Below are 20,272 nucleotides of genomic sequence, written 5' to 3' on the forward strand. Positions count from 1 at the left end.
TAGCCACAGGACTGTTCTAATGCCCCAATACCGGATGGATGAGGGTATGTAGGGTACCAAGAGACATAACGATGATTTGCCACTTACTGCTAAGTGTTGCCAAATGTGCTTTAAGTACCTTATGTACTGGAAATACACTGCAAATTACTTTCTTTATGTTGTGAATAGGAAAAGGAGCTTTTTCTTTCTTTCCTGTTTATATTATCGATCACTGCATATTCAAATCCACCTCTTCTGCCTTGTAAGAAATTGATGTCTAGGGTGTACTTAATAATACTTTGTACTTTCAGGGTTTGAAACTGTAAGATGTCACACAGTATGACCTTTCTGAATGAGTTTATTAGCCTGAATGTAGTTTCAACTTCTTAAGCCAGTAAATACAAAATCTTAAACAACTGCTAAATTTTTCACAAATTATTTGGGATTCTCAAAGGTAGCACTATAGAGTTAGTTGATTCTGGATTAAAGAATCCACTGGAAACTTAAGTCCACAGATTGATATTACTAAAAGCCTCTAGCATTGGTTCCTGTAGTGTAAGAGATGTGGAAGTAGACTTCCGGTCTGGAAGAACAGCATCTTTGCTTAATGCTTGCACATAACAAGGAAAAGACTGTTATACACTTACATTACCAAACTGGTTAAGTTCACATAACAAATGTAGATCATAAAATTCCTTCTTATAAAAATAAGGATTCAGAAATGATTTAACACTATGAAAGCTTTCATAAAGTTTTAACCTATTAAAACTCATTAAAGGTGCATTTTTAGTTGGCCCTCTATTTTTTTAGTCAAGTAATACTTGCTTATAGTAAAAAATGGAAACAGTACAAAAAGGTAAATATACCCAAATATTTGACTCCCTTGTACCATAGTCACCATCACAGAGGAAACTATTACTAATAGTTCATTGCATCCTTCTCAAAATTTCAATACAATATAGTAAGAGGTATCCTTCTTTAAACCCAAAGGGGAACATCTTCTGCACTTTGCTTTTTTTTCTTTTTAACTTAACATTTTTGGATAAACTCTCATCCTACAATCTTTCAATCTAGTACTCAAATCCTAAAATCTACATACCATAACACAAGCACCAACTGTCATTTATGTTTCTCAGTGCACCTTCTACCTATCCAATATATGCTAAGTGAAAGAATGGTTGATCAGACATATATGAGAAACACTTGAAAAGGTAACACTTTAAAAAAAGTAAACAGCCTTCTTTCTTGCTGAGCTTTCCAGATTCCTGAATGCACTAGTTTTCATAGTGCCTCAAAAAGTTTAGGGCAGCCCAGGTAGCTCAGCGGTTTAGCGCTGCCTTCAGCTCAGGGCCTGATCCTGGAAACCTGGGATCGAGTCCCACGTTGGGCTCCCTGCGTGGAGCCTGCTTCTCCCTCTGCCTGTCTCTCTTTCTCTCTCTCTCTCTCTCTCTCTCTCTCTCTCTGTGTGTGTGTGTGTGTGTGTTTCATGAATAAATAAATAAAATCTTAAAAAAAAGTTTATGCAGTACACTACATTTCACAAATTAAATTAAGCAAAGAGTTTCCTCCTAGAGGAGTACCTTTTGCAATTGGTATTCCAAAGAACACACTTTGGGAATGGCTTAACTACAATACCTAGTTTAATCATCCTAAAAATCCTGGCAGATGGGTTCTATTATGCCCATTTTATAAAATAAGGAAGCTGAGACACAGGAAGTTTAAGTGACTTTCCTATGGTCACCAGCTGTTAAGTGACAGAATTGGCATCAATCCACCAACTCTAGAGTTTCCTTCCCATACCACCCAGAGCTCATCATCCTTTTAACATCACTAGGCACTAGTAATATTCAGGAAATACACCTTGTCTTTTTTAATCTACCTGAAGAGGCTGAGCTTAAACATATTTTGACAGTGTAGGTCTGGATACCGGAAGGGCCAAAATCACACTATATATAAAATGTACAACAGGATTTTAGAGAAGAAATGACTGTGGACAGAGGAGTCCAGGAGAGGCTGGTCTGTCTGGCCTAGAACACATTAGTCACACCCCTCCACAGCCAGTTTCATCAGCTACAAATCTAACATAGTGCCTTTCCGGTAGCATTTCAAATCAGATAAACGAAAGCTTTCACACAAAGCCTGACTTCTTAGTCAATGTTGGTTCTTATTGCCATCTTCAAAATTTGTCTCCAATTTCCTTCCACCCCTAAACTTTATATTATTTGGAGAATCGATCATATTGTAGAAAATCGCATATTCTGACTGCACGATTCACATCAATTTCTAGGTTCCTGGAATTCAAAAATGCTAACTCTTTAAAAAATATATTTTTCTGAAATAAAAGTTCAAAAATGTTTGAAGATTTCCAAATCGAAAAGTATAGATATTTGCAAAATAAGTATCAAGCCCTGTAATTTTTGCTCACAGATTAGAAAATGGAAATGGCAAGCTGAAACCAGTCAGAAACAAATATTATGGCCTCAGATAATGAAGATGGGAGAAAGTTCTTGCCTGAGGTCAGCAAGTGGTGTGGAGGAAGAGCAAGGAAGACACAGACTTCTCCCATTTCCCACTGAATCAAAATGGAAAGTGGATTGGAGGAGTTTAGGAGATGTCTATTGGACAACTGGGCAGCAGAATAGAGGGTATCACTATTACTCCATAAGGTATCAGAATTCTCTTGGCGTCATAGTTTTCTCTCTCTAATCACATCCACAGTCCCAGGAATAACAAAATCCTGAGACATTTGGTTTCCAGCCTTCGTTTTTAGTTGCTTCTTTAACCATTACCAAGCTGACCTATCTCTTGCTATTTCCTGAATTTCTGACAATGTCTCTTCTTCTTTGCCATAGTTATCTATGACCTCTTACTTGTGGCAGAGAAAAATGTCATTTCTTGGACTAGTTGGCCTTTTGTTCCAGTAAGATGCAATGTCTCCTAGTAAATTTCTATAGTAATATAATTTCTAGTAAATTTCTATAGTAATATAATTTAACATCAACTACATACTGCTTATTGCCTTGCTCAATGCTTATTTTATACAGGACTGATCTCCCACGCACTCTCACCCTTACTGTATCTAGATAACTTTAAGGAAGGAACCGAGTTGCAGCTCATACATTCTTCAACTATTGATTTAATTTTCTCACCCTGAGATTTTAGCGAAGTTTTTATAAGACATTTGAGAAAAGATTTTTAAATATTCATTATTTATTTTGGTAATTATACCTAACACCCCTATATACTAGTTTACACATTCTGTTGGCTTTAACTAGTATTCCAATCACTGCTTCGGCAACCAGTTCTCTGCAGGCTTCAACCACTTTCAAGCTAATGCAATCTGGCAGGACTTCACTCTGAACGATGGACATGGAAGCCAAAAAATAAAAAACTTTCTCCACTCTTTCCACCATTAGTTCTGAGATATATTTACATGGTTTCTCAGAAAGTGCCATGGGATTGAAAAACCAGTTGCCTATCAGCATGACCAACTTGATAACACATTGTTGTATTGTCTCTTCCTTCTTCCCACTTCAGTCCCCTGTCCTTAATCTCCAGCACTCTAAGAGTACATTCTCACATAGGCCTCTGTCTCAAACTCTGCTTTTGAGGGCAAGTTGGTGTATTGATCAGAGTCCAGCAGGGAAACAGAAACCACCCCAGAAATTTGAACAGAGAAAATGTAATATAAAAAATTATTGGCTTATACCAGAGAATTAACTACAAAGGGATAAGAGAATAGTAAAGAACATGATAAGAGCAGATAAAGGAAGCAGTCACTACTTCTAGGGCTAAGCGAGAGAATAAATCTGGAAGAGGGCTCTCCCCAAAGCTAAGAGTTGAACTCATTAGGGAGGTATGGCTGTGGCCCTTGAGTAGCTGAGGAGTTAGCTTGACCACCACTCGTCAGGGCTGGCCAGCAGCAGACTGCCTGGTGGAGCACCAGAGACAAAGAAAGCCATCCCCTGGAATGTCAGGAAGGCTCTCTGGGAAGCTGCCCCCCAAGGCTAGGTGAGATCCTTTAGGAAGCCACTACTGCTGTTGGTGAACTAGCCAGAAAGCCACCCTCTGGAGTATTGGTGAAACTCGCTGAGAAATGACCCCTGGGCATCAGTAAAACTAACAGGAGGAGAGTGATCACTACTGGGAGCAAGAACAAACAAATACACTGAAAAGATGAAGAGAAACCCCTTTCTCCTGCAGACACCTTCCAGTTCTTTCTACCAACAAAGCTAACATTACGCCAGCTAGCTAAGGAAAAATGTTTACAAGTTCTAGCTCCGGTAGCACAAGCAAGGACAAAAAAGAGTGGATTGAGAACAGACAGGCAATAAGTAATAACTACCACACAAGGCAAAGACAGCTTTCTACCAATGGGCAAAACACGTTTTTTCTCCCTGGCCACTTACCAAAGTAGTTGGGACAGGAGAGCTCAGCCACGAGCAGCAGTTTCACGCCAGGTCCTACCCAAACCACATCCTACTCACTACTGTTCTTTCCCCTTTGATCCTTTCCCTGTTTCCCAGTTCACAACTGCACCTGAGCCGTCCTTCCTTCATGACTTATACCTTCCACTCAATCAGCTCCTCATACCCATGATTGTGTGTGAGAAGTGTTCTTACAGCTCAGTTTTGACCACAAGATATGACACAGGCCATGCCAGCTAATGAGCATCTCTGCCACCAGGGAGAGACAGGCAGCACCTACCTTTCTCTCACACTTCCATTCAGATATAGTTCTTACATGTAAGGTGCTAACCGAATCCCAGAAGTCCGAAGTGTGTAGGTGATCTCATCCCGTCAACTTATTTTGTACTCAAAAAAGCCATCATAATCACTGTTAACCTTTGGACTGATAACCTTTATTAATCAAAATATCACCAAGGTCTTGTTACTAAGAACATTCATTTGGGAGCCAGACAAATCTGTGTTCAAATTCTGGCTCTGGCTCTACCATTTGTTGTCATGTTTGTCTCTTAGTCAAATTTTTAGTTTTAACCTCATTCTCTTCTGTAACATAGAGATAAGGTTTGCTTTATAAGGTTATGTCGAAATTTTTTTTTAAAAAGGAACAAAAGGCATTCACTCACCTAACAAATACTTGTTGGACATCTACTATGTGCCAGAAATTTTGCTAATCACGAAGAGAAAACAACGTATGTAAATATCTGGCTCTTAGTAGAAACTTAATACAAAAGAATTTCTTTTCCTTTCCCTTCCCTTTACGCCTGAGAACATCATCCACAGTAAGTAAGCAACACAATTTAGTTATCATTATTCCTCTTATTTGTGTTTCTTTGTTTTATAGGAAGCACAATAGAAAATTCTTTAGAGATTACATTTGTATACTAACATTACTAGGGCTAGTGCCTGTAAGGATACTCAGGTGACTGCTATGCATAATTAAGATCATTGTTAGTGATCATATATGCTCTTTATTGCACTCATTATAAGTAATAGTACATATGTCAAATACCTTTGACAATCTTATTATTTCAAAGACTTTTGTAAGTGTGGAACAGTTACATTTTATGTATGGGGATGGAGAGGTTAAATCATTTGCCCAAGGTGACTCAGTACATCAGTGACATAATTAGTAGCTAAACCCCAGGCTTCTGGTGTCCTGGTCCTCCTTCCTCTCCCTCTCCTTGAGAAAACATTCGCCTACAGGGATGCCTACTTGCCTTTTACTCTTCTCTTAAGAAAGTACACTGAAAAAAAAAAGTACTTGCATTTTTCCCCCAAATCAAATTAATCAGAAAATGAAATTAAAGTACATTTATTTAGCAGAAAGCTACTCTTTCCACTAATGAGAATTTTATTAAATATAATAAAATATTTCAGGCAATTCCTTTCTTTCTGGTGTTTTTTTCCCACTTCCTTTCTCAGATTTATTGAAAAGCATTTTTATTAGTGCAATAATAGGCTCCAGGACATGCAATTATATTGAGATGCTGACACTTTCCTGTTAGTTGCAGCCTTTGGCCTGAGGCCAAACACTGAACCCAAGCACATGAGTTTCTATGCGAGCAGTCCTGGCATGTCATTCGTGTGCATTTGTCCTTACAGCAACCTCCAATTTTCATCCACTATAGAGAGAATTAACTAATTTTTCCCTCCCATTACAATTAATCCAAAGAGATACTCCCATCTCTCTTTTAGGGGAGACCAAAAATTCCTTATGAAATTGTTGGAGGATGCATTTAAGGACAGACCTGATTAAAAGCTTTTGACTTCAGTTTCATGTGGGGAAATACTATAAAGGGTTTCATTACTTTATGAGTCATTTACAAACATGAAATGCAAATGCTTGTGCCTTTGTCATGAGTATTCTGTATAGCCTTCACTTCTGTATGTTTTTGATTACAAATCCTCTTCCTTCCAAGCTCTAAACCAGAGTATCTCAGAGTAAAAGTGTAGATATTAACTATAAATAAAATACAGACCCATACCTCTAAACTTTCTTTAATTGCTTAGGCAAGAATAAACTATCCTTTAAAAAGAATAAAGAAACAAACAAAAAAAAAGAATGAAGAAACGACCAGAGGATGCTTCTGAATACACTCCCACTTTTTGTTTAAAAACATTAGTTCTAATCTTAAAGGAGTGAAATCTCTTATTCTTGCTAGATTCTGTGCCATAGACCTTTCCCACATATCCCAACTTCCTTCTTGGAAATACTGTATGTGTTGTTAGAAAATCAACATCTGTTGTTAGAAAATCCACATCTGTTGTTAGAAAATCCACCTTAAAAACTTAGCTTTTCAATTAGATAAAAAAATGAGAACACACACACGTGCACACACAATTAGACTCCGCCTTCTAAAGATGTCTCTGGTCAAAATGAGAACAAAAACAAAGAGCTAAGTTGGTTCCTGTTTTCCTGAGCTTTGCCCAGAGATGCCCTGATGACCTTCAACCCCTATAGGTCGTATGACTGTTCTAATAAAGCTTGGGAGTGTTTTGGGTGTGACTTCCTCAGCTGGGAGGGATGGAAAACACTTGTTTTTCAGACCTAATTTGGTGTGGGGGCTCCTGAGAGAAGTCCCAAACACCTGTGATGCCCATGAACCACAGTCCCCTAGAAAGTGACCATATTTCCCTCTTTTTCTAATGACTATGCTTAGTTTCCTGGGGTCATTTCAGTCCTGTTGGATTAGGACCCTAACTCAGTGCAGCTCTCATCTGTCTCTCTTCCTGAGCACTGGCCAGACTCCTACTTGAATCTAGCCAGACCTCCTTTGAAGCAGAATGTCCCAACCTGCTGATAGAAATCATTGTGAGCACTTTACACATCGTTGCCAACCCAGATCAGGCCCTGCAGACAGAGTCCCTTGGACACTGGATGAACTCTGCAAACTTTCCCTTAAGTTAGCCCTACAGCCCAGTACCAGGCAGATGAAACCCTAGTCCTACCCAACTGCCACCCCAGCCACTGCCCTCCAGAGATCCCACAAAACTCTAAGTAAGTCTCATTGATACAAGTGATGCAAAAGTCAGAAATGACCATTTTCCATTATTAGGGAGTTATAAAGGAGCAAAAAAGAGATTTCTAGAGAGATATCTCAGATTCAGAATGATGTGAAGTTGGGAGCAGTGGGGTGGAGGGGAGGAGAACTGAATTTGTAACCAAAATAGCCTTTTTGTAACAGGTGGGAAGTTATGATGAGGTGATGCTTTGCTAACCACCAAATCACCTCCATTGCAGCATCCCAGAGAGCTAGGATGGAGGGAGGAAAACTGCTTGGCAGATAGGAATAGGTAAGGGCCTAGTTTACAGGTAACAGATGAGGCTCCAAGTCACCTCTCCCTTACATACAGAGTATAAGACAAGGAGCCACATTCTCACACTGATAAAGCAAGATAATACAATCTACACACTAAAACATTTAGTTACTCCATTCTTTTAATGTAAGCATAATATGATTAAGCATATAAAACATAGGAACATTCACATATATATGTACATATGTGATGTGATCATACCTATAGATAATGGTGATTCATTAGATTTATCACAGACTGGTACCTCTCTTATCAGTGAAGACATTCTCACCTCTTAACCACAGGTATACCCCCTATATATTCCCTCACAGCACTCATAGTTTACCTGAGTTCTATTCCCTTCCCACCTGCCCCCACACCCAGATTACAGGTATTGATTGTTTTATATGTTCTATCTCCTACCCTTTTCTTTCTATCATCAGTCAGTGAATCACTGATTCACCTTTCTCCTTCTTAAACCAGCTTCCTTGTCTCTTTACATACCAATATTTTACTGCTTTCTTTAAATAATCTACTCAAGGATAAGAAAGAATACCCATATAATTTTGCCCTTATAAATATCATTCAAGTACATCAAATTTTCCTTGAAATTTGAAATTACTTCTCTGTTTTTATTCAGAGCCCTAAAATGACTTGACAAAGACTAAATGTAAGCAGGTATAACTAATACATTTTCTTCTAAATTAATATCTGAGTAACTGTGTGGTTAATAATTGCCATTCATATCAGTAACAGTTTAATTTTGAAGCTAGACCCAGAGAATCCTTAAGATCATACATATTGGGAATTACTCTGTTTGAAATGCTTATTTCATTGGAATCTGGTTCTATAAAATATTGCAGGGAACCTGTTTCTAAAACAACATTGTAACACTGTATCCTAATGTTTACGTTTCAAAACCATACATTGGTCACATTTTATGTATAAAATAAATGAAAACTTTGCCCGATTCAATAGTCACATAATTTACATGTTACAAAGGATGAGCATATTACTGCTTACAGCTTAAGTGTCAACTCCAGGCAGAAACAAAGAAAATACAGTTTCAATATTTGGTCTACTTGACCCACCCGGTTTGAATGGTGGAATTATTAGAATTTTTTTTTTTTTACTTAAGAGGAGTTGCTTCAAATTTTGAACATAAAGTGAGACTTCATTGTCTCAATCCCAAAATGAGCAAACAGTGCTCAAAGTTAAAAACAAAAATAAAAAATAAAAATAATTTTAATACCTGCAAATTTTAAAGAGATTTACCAATTATTTCAGAGAGAGACCTTCCCCAAGGCTTACTAAAAGTCAGCTGAGAGAACTGTACCACTTAACCACTGCCATCCTACTATTGCCTCCACCATAGCTATTAGCCATAGCCAGGAAAAAGGAGGAAGAAAGAGTCATTAGGATCATCAGCCTTATGAGAAATTCAGAATTCATGGTGAGAAAAGGTTATCTTGCCTCCTCATGGGGGAAAGGAAAAGGGTGCCTTCTCCCAACCAGACAAATGAAGAGGGATCCAAGAGAATCACTTGTGAAGTTCAGAGGAAGCTACATGTAGAAGGAGCTCTCAATATGATAGTTTTTGAGGTAGCAGACTTGCTCATCTGTCTCTGTATCTGTTTCAAGAGAGAAAAAAAGAGAATCGGGGATGTGGATAGTAAGGTGGGAACAGCTGGCAAGTTCACACCAGTTTTCCATGATTCACATGAACAGTGAAGACAGCAGTTGGCCTGAGCTATCTAACCTGAATTCCACCCAGACAGGAGACCACCATTCAAACCTAAACCCACACAGCAAGGAAATCAGAGTGAGGTAGCTCCCCTAAGCCCCAGAGGTCTTTGAAGAACTTGCACACATGCCCTCAAGGGAGCCAACCTGCAGATACCCACCATGCTGGCGTCCCTATATGTGAGCCAGGCAAGCAATGATAACTAAGTGAATACTGGTTAAGGGACACATCCCCTTTCCCCTCATCCCATCTCCTCCTACAATGCCAAAGGAGCTAGACCCAGCATAGGGAAGAAGACAAGACATTCAAAACACACAATGTGAGACCCTCCCTTCCAACATGCAAGAGTGAGAACAGTAAGAGCAGGCCTCATTCCCTTCCTCACTTCTGGCCAGCTCTGCTCCTGAAGAAGGGATGGTGATCCAATTCAAATCATTCAGTAAACTGAAGATTTTAACTGAACTAAACTGATTCAGCCCAGGAAGTTATGCCATTTGCCTAGAATGTGTCTATGGGCTCCACAACCCAGACAGATTCTTAACAGTACACTTAAAAGTAGATATTAAAAGGTTAATAATCCATTTGCTTAAAACTCTTCAATAAAGCAGATACATTTTTATAAACCCTAAACATGAATTTACCTAACTTGGATTTGTATTAAATTACTACTGTGTACTCTACTTTTGAAAAGTACGATGTTCTGGAATTTGAAAGGGTAGGTGTAACAGTGGTTTCCAATATGTCATGAGAAGGAATATTAATGAATTTAGCCTAGATGAGTAAGAGAGGAATTTGTAGCTATGCCAGATGATAACCTAGGGTCAGCCCATACCCAGCTAAGTCTAGCTGTACTGGTCTCAGTCACAGCAAGTACAAATTCTCCATGTTCTTAACTAGTAAAATGAATGATTTATTTAATATTCTTGCTATAGTGCACTTACCAAAAGTCCAAAACTAATAAAATCTGCCTTTGCTACAAGCAGGAGGCACCAGTCCAAAATTTTCCATTTGTAAATTACAGGCCAATGCCCCATTCATAACTCAGCCATGAGTCAGTTTTAAAATGAACAGAGCTACAAATACAACCACTGCCTGCACAAACACAATTGCTTTGGTTGTATAAACCTAAGTACTTAAATTTATACCCATTTTGCTCAGCTTTGGAAAGCACAGAAATCCAAGCTTAATACTGATGGTAACAAGTATGATATTTTGATTGGGTTTTCTGTGCTTGTGAATATCAAGGAGCCCATATTATTTAAAAGTAGAGTCCTTCATTTTCTCTCATGTTAATAGCAGACGGTCGTAGCACAAACACAGTTCATCAAAGCTTTCTGTTGAGAGGAGCCATGTTAAAGCAATAGTGGGTCAAGCAGCAAACAGAACCAAATTACACAAGGTGTTTTTGATCATGGCTTCTTTCTTGAGCAAAGAACGGCAACACATACATAGGATATCAGAGGTTGGAACAACCCTCCATCCCAAAATGAAAACTGAAATTCTGATCTGTTTAAGGTATTTTTTTAATAATTATGATAGTTCAAAAAATAATAATAATAATTATGATAGTTCACAAAATCAAAATCTAAACACCCAAATTTATGTCTGTATCTATGATATTTGGGAGCATATTTAGTATACCAGTGATAATTAATAAAAACCAGGAACTCATAAATATGATTGTATTTAATAAAAATTTAAGCTATCAGGGTGTCTGGGTGGCACAGTCAGTTAAGTATCCAACTCTTGCTTTTCGGCTCAGGTCATGAGATCGAGCCCCATGCTGGGAGCCACACTCAGCACAAGGTCTGCATGTGATTCTCTCTCCATCTCCCTCTGTCCCTCTCACTTGTGCACGCACACACTTTCTCTCTTTCCTCCCTTCTCAAAATAAGTTTTAAAAAAGCCTTAAAAATTAAAAAACTAAAAATAAAAGCTATAAATCAATATCAGTTATACTAGAATACAGGTTTTATGAAAAACTATGATTATATCTCTTTTTTTCTTACTTCATTCAAATAATTTAAGCTTTTACTATATAAATTTATAATTTAGCTTCATAAAAGCAACTAATTAATTTCTTTTTTTTTTTAATTTTTTTTCAATTTATTTATTTATGATAGTCACAGAGAGAGAGAGAGAGGCAGAGACACAGGCAGAGGGAGAAGCAGGCTCCATGCACCAGGAGCCCGATATGGGATTCGATCCCGGGTCTCCAGGATCGCGCCCTGGGCCAAAGGCAGGCGCCAAACCGCTGCGCCACTCAGGGATCCCCTAATTAATTTCTTTTGTTTGGACTTCTGAAGTCTCTGTTTAAAGAGAAAACAAGTTGGTGCAAGCAATTTAACTCCATTTTTTCTCAAAATAGTAAAACCATTTTTCACCTACAGAATTTCAAGAGGATTCTCCTTATAGAGTTAACTCATCCTATGCAACTGCTCCCATCGACTTTGTAGCCAGTGACAATGTGACTATCTAAGTATTCTAATGATTCCTGATGGGAACCAAATTTAGCTACCGTTCAGCTTTTCACTATTCTGACACTTTATTTTGAATCAAAAATAAAAGTACAATCTGTTTTTCTGACCTGAGCAGACACAAATAATTTATAAGTTCAAAAAGCTAATTTTAATATTAAATATAAATATACACACATACATATATTTAGTTTTTGTGTATATTCAGGTTGTCCTAAAAATAAGATGGAAAACAATCTGCAAGAATTGTTTCTTCTATCTGTTTTGATAAAGCTTGTAAATAACACTATACTCATGAGAAATTTCAATCGCATAAGGTTTCTAGTTTGACATTTAGGCAAGATAAAGGCTCCACATTCTTTACTAAGTAGCTGAAAATTCCTTTCCACTTCTCAAAAGGATGGAAGGAAAGAAGGAAGCAAAAATGAATCTTATTACAAAAGCTAGCACAAATCAGTAAACTATTTAGGTAGTGTAAGACTTCTGAGAGTAAACAGATATTGTAGAAAAAGAGGAGAGGCTATTATTCAAAAACTAAGAGTCATAAGGAAGTTTACTTTCTTTGTCAATAAGTATCTACAAAGTGGCTTCAATGTGCCAGACACTGTCCTAGAAGCTGGTGAAACAGCAATGAACCACATATATAAAATTTCTCTCATAATAGAGCTTGTATCCTACTGGGAAAGGCAGATAATTAACTATTTAAACCAATATAAAATGCAATGGTAGGGAGTAATAAAAGCTAGGAGAAAAAATAAGCAAGGCATGGGATAGTGAGATGTGGGCAAGGAGATTTTGGTGAGTAGGTTGGTCAAGGATAGCTTCCAGCAGAAGTGACCTGTCTCCAAAGACCTGGAGGATGGGGAGAGTGCCAGAGGAGCATCTAGCAGATCATTCCAGGAAGGGGAAAGAAGAAAACCAAGGTAGTGATTTTCTCTTGATCACTCACATATGATTCACATGCCAGCCTTCTCCAGCTCTTACTGACCCACTCAATTTTTATCAGCTTTTTAATAATAATTTCTTACTGAAGAATGACTATGTTTTCAGTGCATTAAAATGTACATCATATAAATGTGCCCTCTTTTTAATAATGTTTATTTAAGGGAAAGGATCTTGGAGACAAAGCAGTTCATACTCTCATATTACAGATGTGGAAACTAAGTTCCAGAAAGGCTCAATGGTCTGCCTACTGTCACATAACTAGTGGATAGCAGAACCAGAAGTAAGTGTAAATCTTAGCCTGACACATCACAATCTCTCTTGCCTTATAGTTATTTGCATCCATCTCATTTCCTCAAATTGACTCTGAGTTTCCTAGGAATAAAGAAAAAAAAACATGTGTGTATATGTAAATGTACGCATATATACATATATATGTATGTGGATATGGTCTAGAGGGATGCCTTTCATTCAACTGGTTGGCAATTAATACCTCATGAACAAATATTCTTCTAAGTAAGCCATTTTTCAAAATCCCCTCAGATTTCTTTAAATCTTACACTATCTTTTTGGTAAACTTATTTTGTCTCTCCTACTGGAATTCTTCAAGAAACTGATAAGGATCTATTTCGCTTACTATTCTGTAAGTGCTGATAGGATTAAGCATGGTTCTTGCCAAATGGTTCATGATCTAAATTAGAAATAAAGATAGAATATAAACACAGAGGAATCCAGTAACATGTTCATTTCATGCCTGGATAGTCCTGCTGAATAATATGTAATTTTGACAGTAAACCCTTAAGGAAGAAACTATATTTACTGTAGAGACCTGAACACGTCTTTGGCATGAAATAATCAATACTGCTAACTGCCTAAATTTAGGTAATATGCTCTCAATAAAACACACTGATCTTTGTTGATTGCTATATATGCTATTAATACACATTTTCTTACAAACAATATTAGGCTTCCTATACTTATACTTACAACACATATAAATCCAAATTGGGGCCACAAAGGCTATTATCACTTGATCCCTATAATTTGTCAATAATAACAAAATACACTGTTATATGGCATGGGAATATATCACTGGGATAGTTGACAGTTGTTAAAGAAAGTTCTTCCTAAAGTTGTTCTTCCTTTATACAAACAATATAAAAAATAATTAAATCCTTGCAGAAAGACAGCAATAAAAAAAAAATGACCTGGTTTCTGTGCCCAAGTTCCCAGTGCTCTGCAGAGCATAAGTTAAAAGTCTCAGCTTTTCCACCGTGCAATTCAGAGAATGTGGTGGGAACAGAATTCGAAGGCAACTCAGCTGGAAAATATCTTAGATGAAATATTTTTATCGAGCACTTTTCTCATGTGAATTTGCTTCTAGTTTGGTATATACCAGTCACCAGAACATGGCATTCATTTTACCTCATGTCTTGAGGATTTTTTTTATTAATCAACAAACCGCCGTATATGCCAGCAGCACAAAAGCAAAAAACAAAGCAACCATGTTTAACAGGAGCTATATCTGTTATAAGGTCAGTAGACAAGAGTCATATTTTAATATTCTCAAAGGTCGTGTCCTAGGATAAAATAACAATGAGGAAAACTGCTTAAGGCTCTCTGCCCAGTTGGCTTTCTTCTCAAAATCAGATTCATTATTACCCCTAAGGATTCATTTCTATTTTTTAAAGATACATGTCAAGTTTGATAGCTTTTTATTCAAAGTGAATAATAACAACCTAAATATTAAAAGCATGTTTTCCCCCAGATGTGCTGATGTCTCAATAGGTTTGTTTTAATATCAAGGAAAACAAAGCACACAAACTGCTTATCAAATTAACAGCCTGTAGAACTGACGTCCTGGACAAAACAGCAGCCTATCTAGTAGGTGTCATCTGATCAAAAATATTTCATATATACAAAAAAAGAAAGTTAAGAGAACCGTATGAAAATGTGATAACCAGAAAAACAACCAATCTAGAAATTAACTCCTTAAATGATAAAACAAAATTAAATTAGTTATCTTGAATCCATTAAAAGTCTACATTCCAGAGCAGTGATTCTGAATTGCTCTCAAATTTCATTGTTCTGGGATAGGGGCCAGGTATCAAGATTGTTTTTTTTTTTTAATTCCATAGGTGACTCTAATGTGCAGAGATGGGAATCAGTATAGTATATTAACAAGAAAAACTAAAATAGAAAATAGGATCTAATTTCAAATAATTTCTCAGAATACAACCATAAAGCAAAAAGGAAAATAAAAAAGAGCCTTATAAATCTAATCCTGTTCGTCCAAATCATCATTTAACTTTGCTTAACACTGATCACCAACTAATCAAATCCAGTAGAGGTGAATCTTCCAAAGTGCAGCCAATACTATACCCTCCAGGCCCATCACAATCCCATAAACTCCCTCCCACAGAGTACTAAGGAATGTTTTTCTCTCATTTGTTGTTGTTCTATCTAGACTATATCTGGCTTCAAAATTGCCAGAGATCACACAAGACACAAAAGAGATGGTCGTTCTACACTTATTTATGATGATGATGCTGGTACAGTCTTAGAAGCCCTTCCTAGAAGATTAGCCTACAAAGAGGAGGTCGTCTCTGATGAAAATTTGTCACATTTTTTCAAAATTACTTGAGGTAAAGGACTCCTTTGTTTTTCCAAAAACCCAGAATTTCTCATTATTTTAACAGTCACCAAGATTCAAAGATAGGCAGGGAAGAATGAATTAATCAAGATGTAGACTTTCACTTCTTTTTTTTTTCCATAGCTTTATTGAGGTATAATTAATGTGAAAACTACATATTTGATGTATACAATTTGATGAGTTTGGACAAGTGTATATACCTATGATGCCATAATCAACGTAAAAAACCCATCCATCAGGATGCCTGGGTGGCTCAGCGGTTAAGTGTCTGCCTTCAGCTCAGGGTGTGATCCCAGGGTCTGGGATCGAGTCCTGCATCAGGCTTCTTGTGGAGAGCCTACTTCTCCCTCTGCCTATGTCTCTGCCTCTCTCTCTCTGTCATAAATAAATAAACCTTTAAAACAAAACAAAAACAACCATTCATAGCTTCCAAAAGTTTCCTTTGTCCCTTTGTTGTTGTTGTTGTTGTTGTTGTTGTTGTTGTTGTTTGGGGGGGTGTTTGTTTTATAGTGAGTACACTTAACATGAGCTCTATTCTCTTTATGAATTTTAAGTGCATTTTTAAATACCGTATGTTTGGGGATCCCTGGGTGGCTCAGCGGTTTGGCGCCTGCCTTTGGCCCGGGGTGTGATCCTGGGGGTCCAGGGATCTAGTCCCGTGTCGGGCTCCCTGCATGGTGCCCACTTCTCTCTTTGCCTCTCTCTCTCTCTCTTTCTCTCTCTGCCTATCATGAATAAATAAAATCTTTTAAACAAAATAAATAAATAAATAAATACTATATGTTTAACCATAGGCAATATGTTGAAGAATAGATCTCTAGAACTCATTCATCTTCTATAACTTTAATACCCCTTGAACAAGAATCCTCCATTTCCACTTCCCTTGGAAATCACCATTCTACTCTCTGCTTCTATGAGTTTGACTATTTTATATTCCTTCTCTAAGTGGAATCATGCAGTATTTGTCCTTTGACTGACTTATTTCACTTAGCATAATGTCTCCCAGATTTATCCATGTTGTCACAAATGATAGAATTCTTCTTTTTTAAGGCTGAATATTATTCCATTGTATATTTTCCACATTTTCTTTACTCATTAATTCTTTAATGGATATTTGGATTATTTCCTTATTTACGCTATTGTGAATAATGGTATAATGAGCTTTGAAGTGCAGAAATCTCTTTGAGATTTCAATTATCTTGAATATATATATCCATAAGTGGAATTCCTAAATCACATGGTAGTTCTGTTTTTAATTTGGGGGACTACATCAAACTAAAAAGCTTCTGCAGAGTAAAAGAAACAATCAACTGAGGAAAAAAGGCAATCTACAAAATGTAAGAAAACATTTGCAGACCATATATCTGGTAAAGGATAAATATCTGAAATAATAGCAAAAAAGTTAACTCAATCGCAAAAAAAAATGCGTAAACAAATTAAAAATAACCTGATCAAAAATGGGCAAAAGACTCAAATAGACATTTTTAAAAGAGGACATACAAAAGGCCAACAGTGTATGAAAAGGTGTTCAACATCAGTAGTCATTAGGGAAATGCAAATCAAAATCACAATAAAATAACATTACATCTGTAGGATGACTATTATCACATGCACACACAGACATATACAAAAGGTAGCAAGTAAACAAATGTACATGAGGTTGTAGAGAAATTGGAGTCCTTGTATACTGTTAGTGGGTCTATAAGATGGTGTAGCCACTATGAAAACAGATCTACACCTGATATCAATGAGCCTATAATTTCTCTATGTAGTCACAAAAAGAAAAGAAAAAGAGAAATAGACTGGGTCAGAACTTCATCCTTTAAACCTCATTTTAGAATTAGTAAATAATTCCCCTTCAATTTAGTCAGAAAACACATCGTCTGCTGTTATCCCTTTTCTACAAAGAAATAGGAATATTGTATTTTAATGATGGGGTCTATGTGGCTCATAAAGATATGTGTGTCAAAAACAGTCTTCAGAGAAAGATAACTGAACAGAAGGACACAAGAGATGGGGGTGGGAATGAGAAGAAGCCTTGATTTATATATAGTTTTTGTCCATTTCCACATTGTAAAAACTTCCATCATGGCAGAGCTCAAGCTTCCCAATATGATGTCAACAATTAACATAATTCTGAAAATGCAATAATTGGTTCTGGTGAGCCAATACATGGGGATTTCAGCACATTGCTGTGTATTAGTTTCCAGTTTGTTTTACCTAATTCTCCCTTGTATACATCCTAAAAGCTTGATCCTATTGAAGTAATCTTTCTCCACTCACAAATGCTAAAATATATTAAGATTATATTCTATGGGAAGACATGACTTGAAGGAGAAACTCTCCAGTCAAGATTCATACCCTTTATTTTATGCTACTTGCCCCATTTCTAGTCCCTCAGAGGAATCACATTTGGAATCTCATTCTTAAGATAAATTTGAACTTGGTCGTTTTAATTTGGACATAGTATTGTGGTATTATATTGTGCAAAATGCTGTCAGATTTCTAATCCTAGCTTTGGAGGTCCAGGAATCTTGTAGCCCTGAAGGAAAAATCGCAATGCCCATGCAATCTTCAGTAGATTGCTATTAATGAAGGAAGTACTCTCTGTCAAGCAGGGGCAATGTTACTATTAACAGTGGAAAGTGCAGGAATGACATTCCAGAATCTCTCATTAGGAATTAGAAAGGGCAGAAGGATATTTTGTAACATAAATTACAATACAGATCAATTATACGACCCTATGAAATTTAGCCATCAATAACCAAAAGTTTGTTTATATAAATTACATAAATAAATATAAATTAAAAATCATATTTTAAAAAGATTTGTTTATTTGAGAGACAGAGTGTGAGTGCATGTGTGAGCAGGGGGAGGGGCAGAGGAAGAGGGAGAGAGAGAATCTTAAGTAAGCTCCATGCCCAGCGTAGACCCCACAATGGCTTGATCTCACAACCCTGAGGTCATGACCTGAGCTGAAATCAAGAGTTGGAGGCTTAACTGACTGAGCCATCCAAGTGCACTAAAATAAATCATATTTTTAACAAATTCTTTTTGAAGTCAGGGAAGAACTTCCATTTCCTTGAATGTTATATAAGTTAGCCCATTCTCAGTAGGTACTGGAGAAACACGAAGAGAAAAAGGAGATCAAGAAAGGATATTTAATATTTGTTAGTTTATGAGATCTGGTTGTGACTGGTCACTTTAGTTATCTTTTAATATATTCTTTGAGTCTCCTCAGGAGGGACATGAGAACTTAGGAGAGAGAGGTATTTTCCCAAAATTTTTAGATAATCTCTTGTCATTTGTCCCCTCCCAAACACATCTAGTCATAGATACTAGGAGAACGTCACTCACCTAGTAAAAGAGGGAAAAAATACTGAGGGAGGAGAACCATTCTACTATACCTGGAACAGAGATGTATTTGTTGCAGGCTAAGATAGGGCAAAACACAGCCTATCAGATAAAGCAAAAACCTGATCTTATATTGGGTTTGGGGGAAGCACAGAGTCCAGAGATTGGCCAAGTTTTAAAAATGTGAGTATATAGGTACTGGCTAACTTTCAGTGTGTTTAGTGATTGGCTGGCTTTCAGAAACATGGATACAAGCGCAAGGCTGCTGATTGTTTAGGAAGGGTGTACAACCAGTTTTGTGGTTCCTTGCTGACAACTTGGTACTAGAACCAAACAATTGCTTCTTGTACTTCCTTTCATGAACTTGAAGAACAGGAACACCTCAGTCTCAATCAGAACAGTGACTGTTTCAATCTATTATAGAATTTCTGACAAGTAATACTTTCCTATTACATTTTATAAGAAAAAATGTTGTCTTAAGAAATTAATTTTTACCTCATTAATAAACACTAATTAGTATTTACTAATAGGATAATCCATTGTATTTTTGCAATTAATCATCAAATCTCTCATGTCTCAAATATGTGATTAAATCTAGCTTTAAACCTGAGAGAATAAGCCTGATCTGAATAACCAAAGTTAAAAATGTTAAAACATGGACTATTGCATTATTGCATGTGATAGCTTGAGGACTTTTGTCCGGTATTTATCTACACCAAAAACTGGAAATTTGGGAATCAGCTGGATCTGTTCAAAATCTGTCATTTACTAGATGTATAGCTACAGAAAAATTAGTCACATTTTCTTCACTAAAAATATAGTAATAACTTTCAATGTTGTGAGAAGTATATGTAGAAGAGATGTCCGCATTCACATACAATACATTGTTGAAATTATAACCAGAAATGGAATGTGAGAAAAGTAAATAATAATGTTCCACGTCACTGCATCTATAAGAGTTGTTGCTAAATAATGATGAGGATGTTAATAATAAAATTATGTAAATCCCAAATTATGTTTGGCAGTATATTTCTATCATTTTATATATGATTTTATCTTTATTATTTTCCCCAGGTTAGGTTGAGACAGAAGTTTTGCCACTTTCGGGACACTAAACAATTTCCTCCCATGTCTTAATTGTACTTAATTGATGAGACACAAATTTATTAAGACTAGTGATAGCATTTTCATTTTTCTATTTCCATAAGGCAGTTAGAGAAAGATATAATAAAATATTCAATTCATTGCACTAATTGCCAAGACAGCAAGAGTGCCAAACTCAAATCACTGACTAAGAGACAACACTGCCAATGCAATACTCAAAATATCCTTCTATCCACTCAGGTGTGGATGCTGCTGC

This window comes from Nyctereutes procyonoides, unplaced genomic scaffold (assembly GCF_905146905.1).
Source record: "Nyctereutes procyonoides isolate TBG_1078 unplaced genomic scaffold, NYPRO_anot_genome, whole genome shotgun sequence".
Taxonomy (NCBI): domain Eukaryota; kingdom Metazoa; phylum Chordata; class Mammalia; order Carnivora; family Canidae; genus Nyctereutes; species Nyctereutes procyonoides.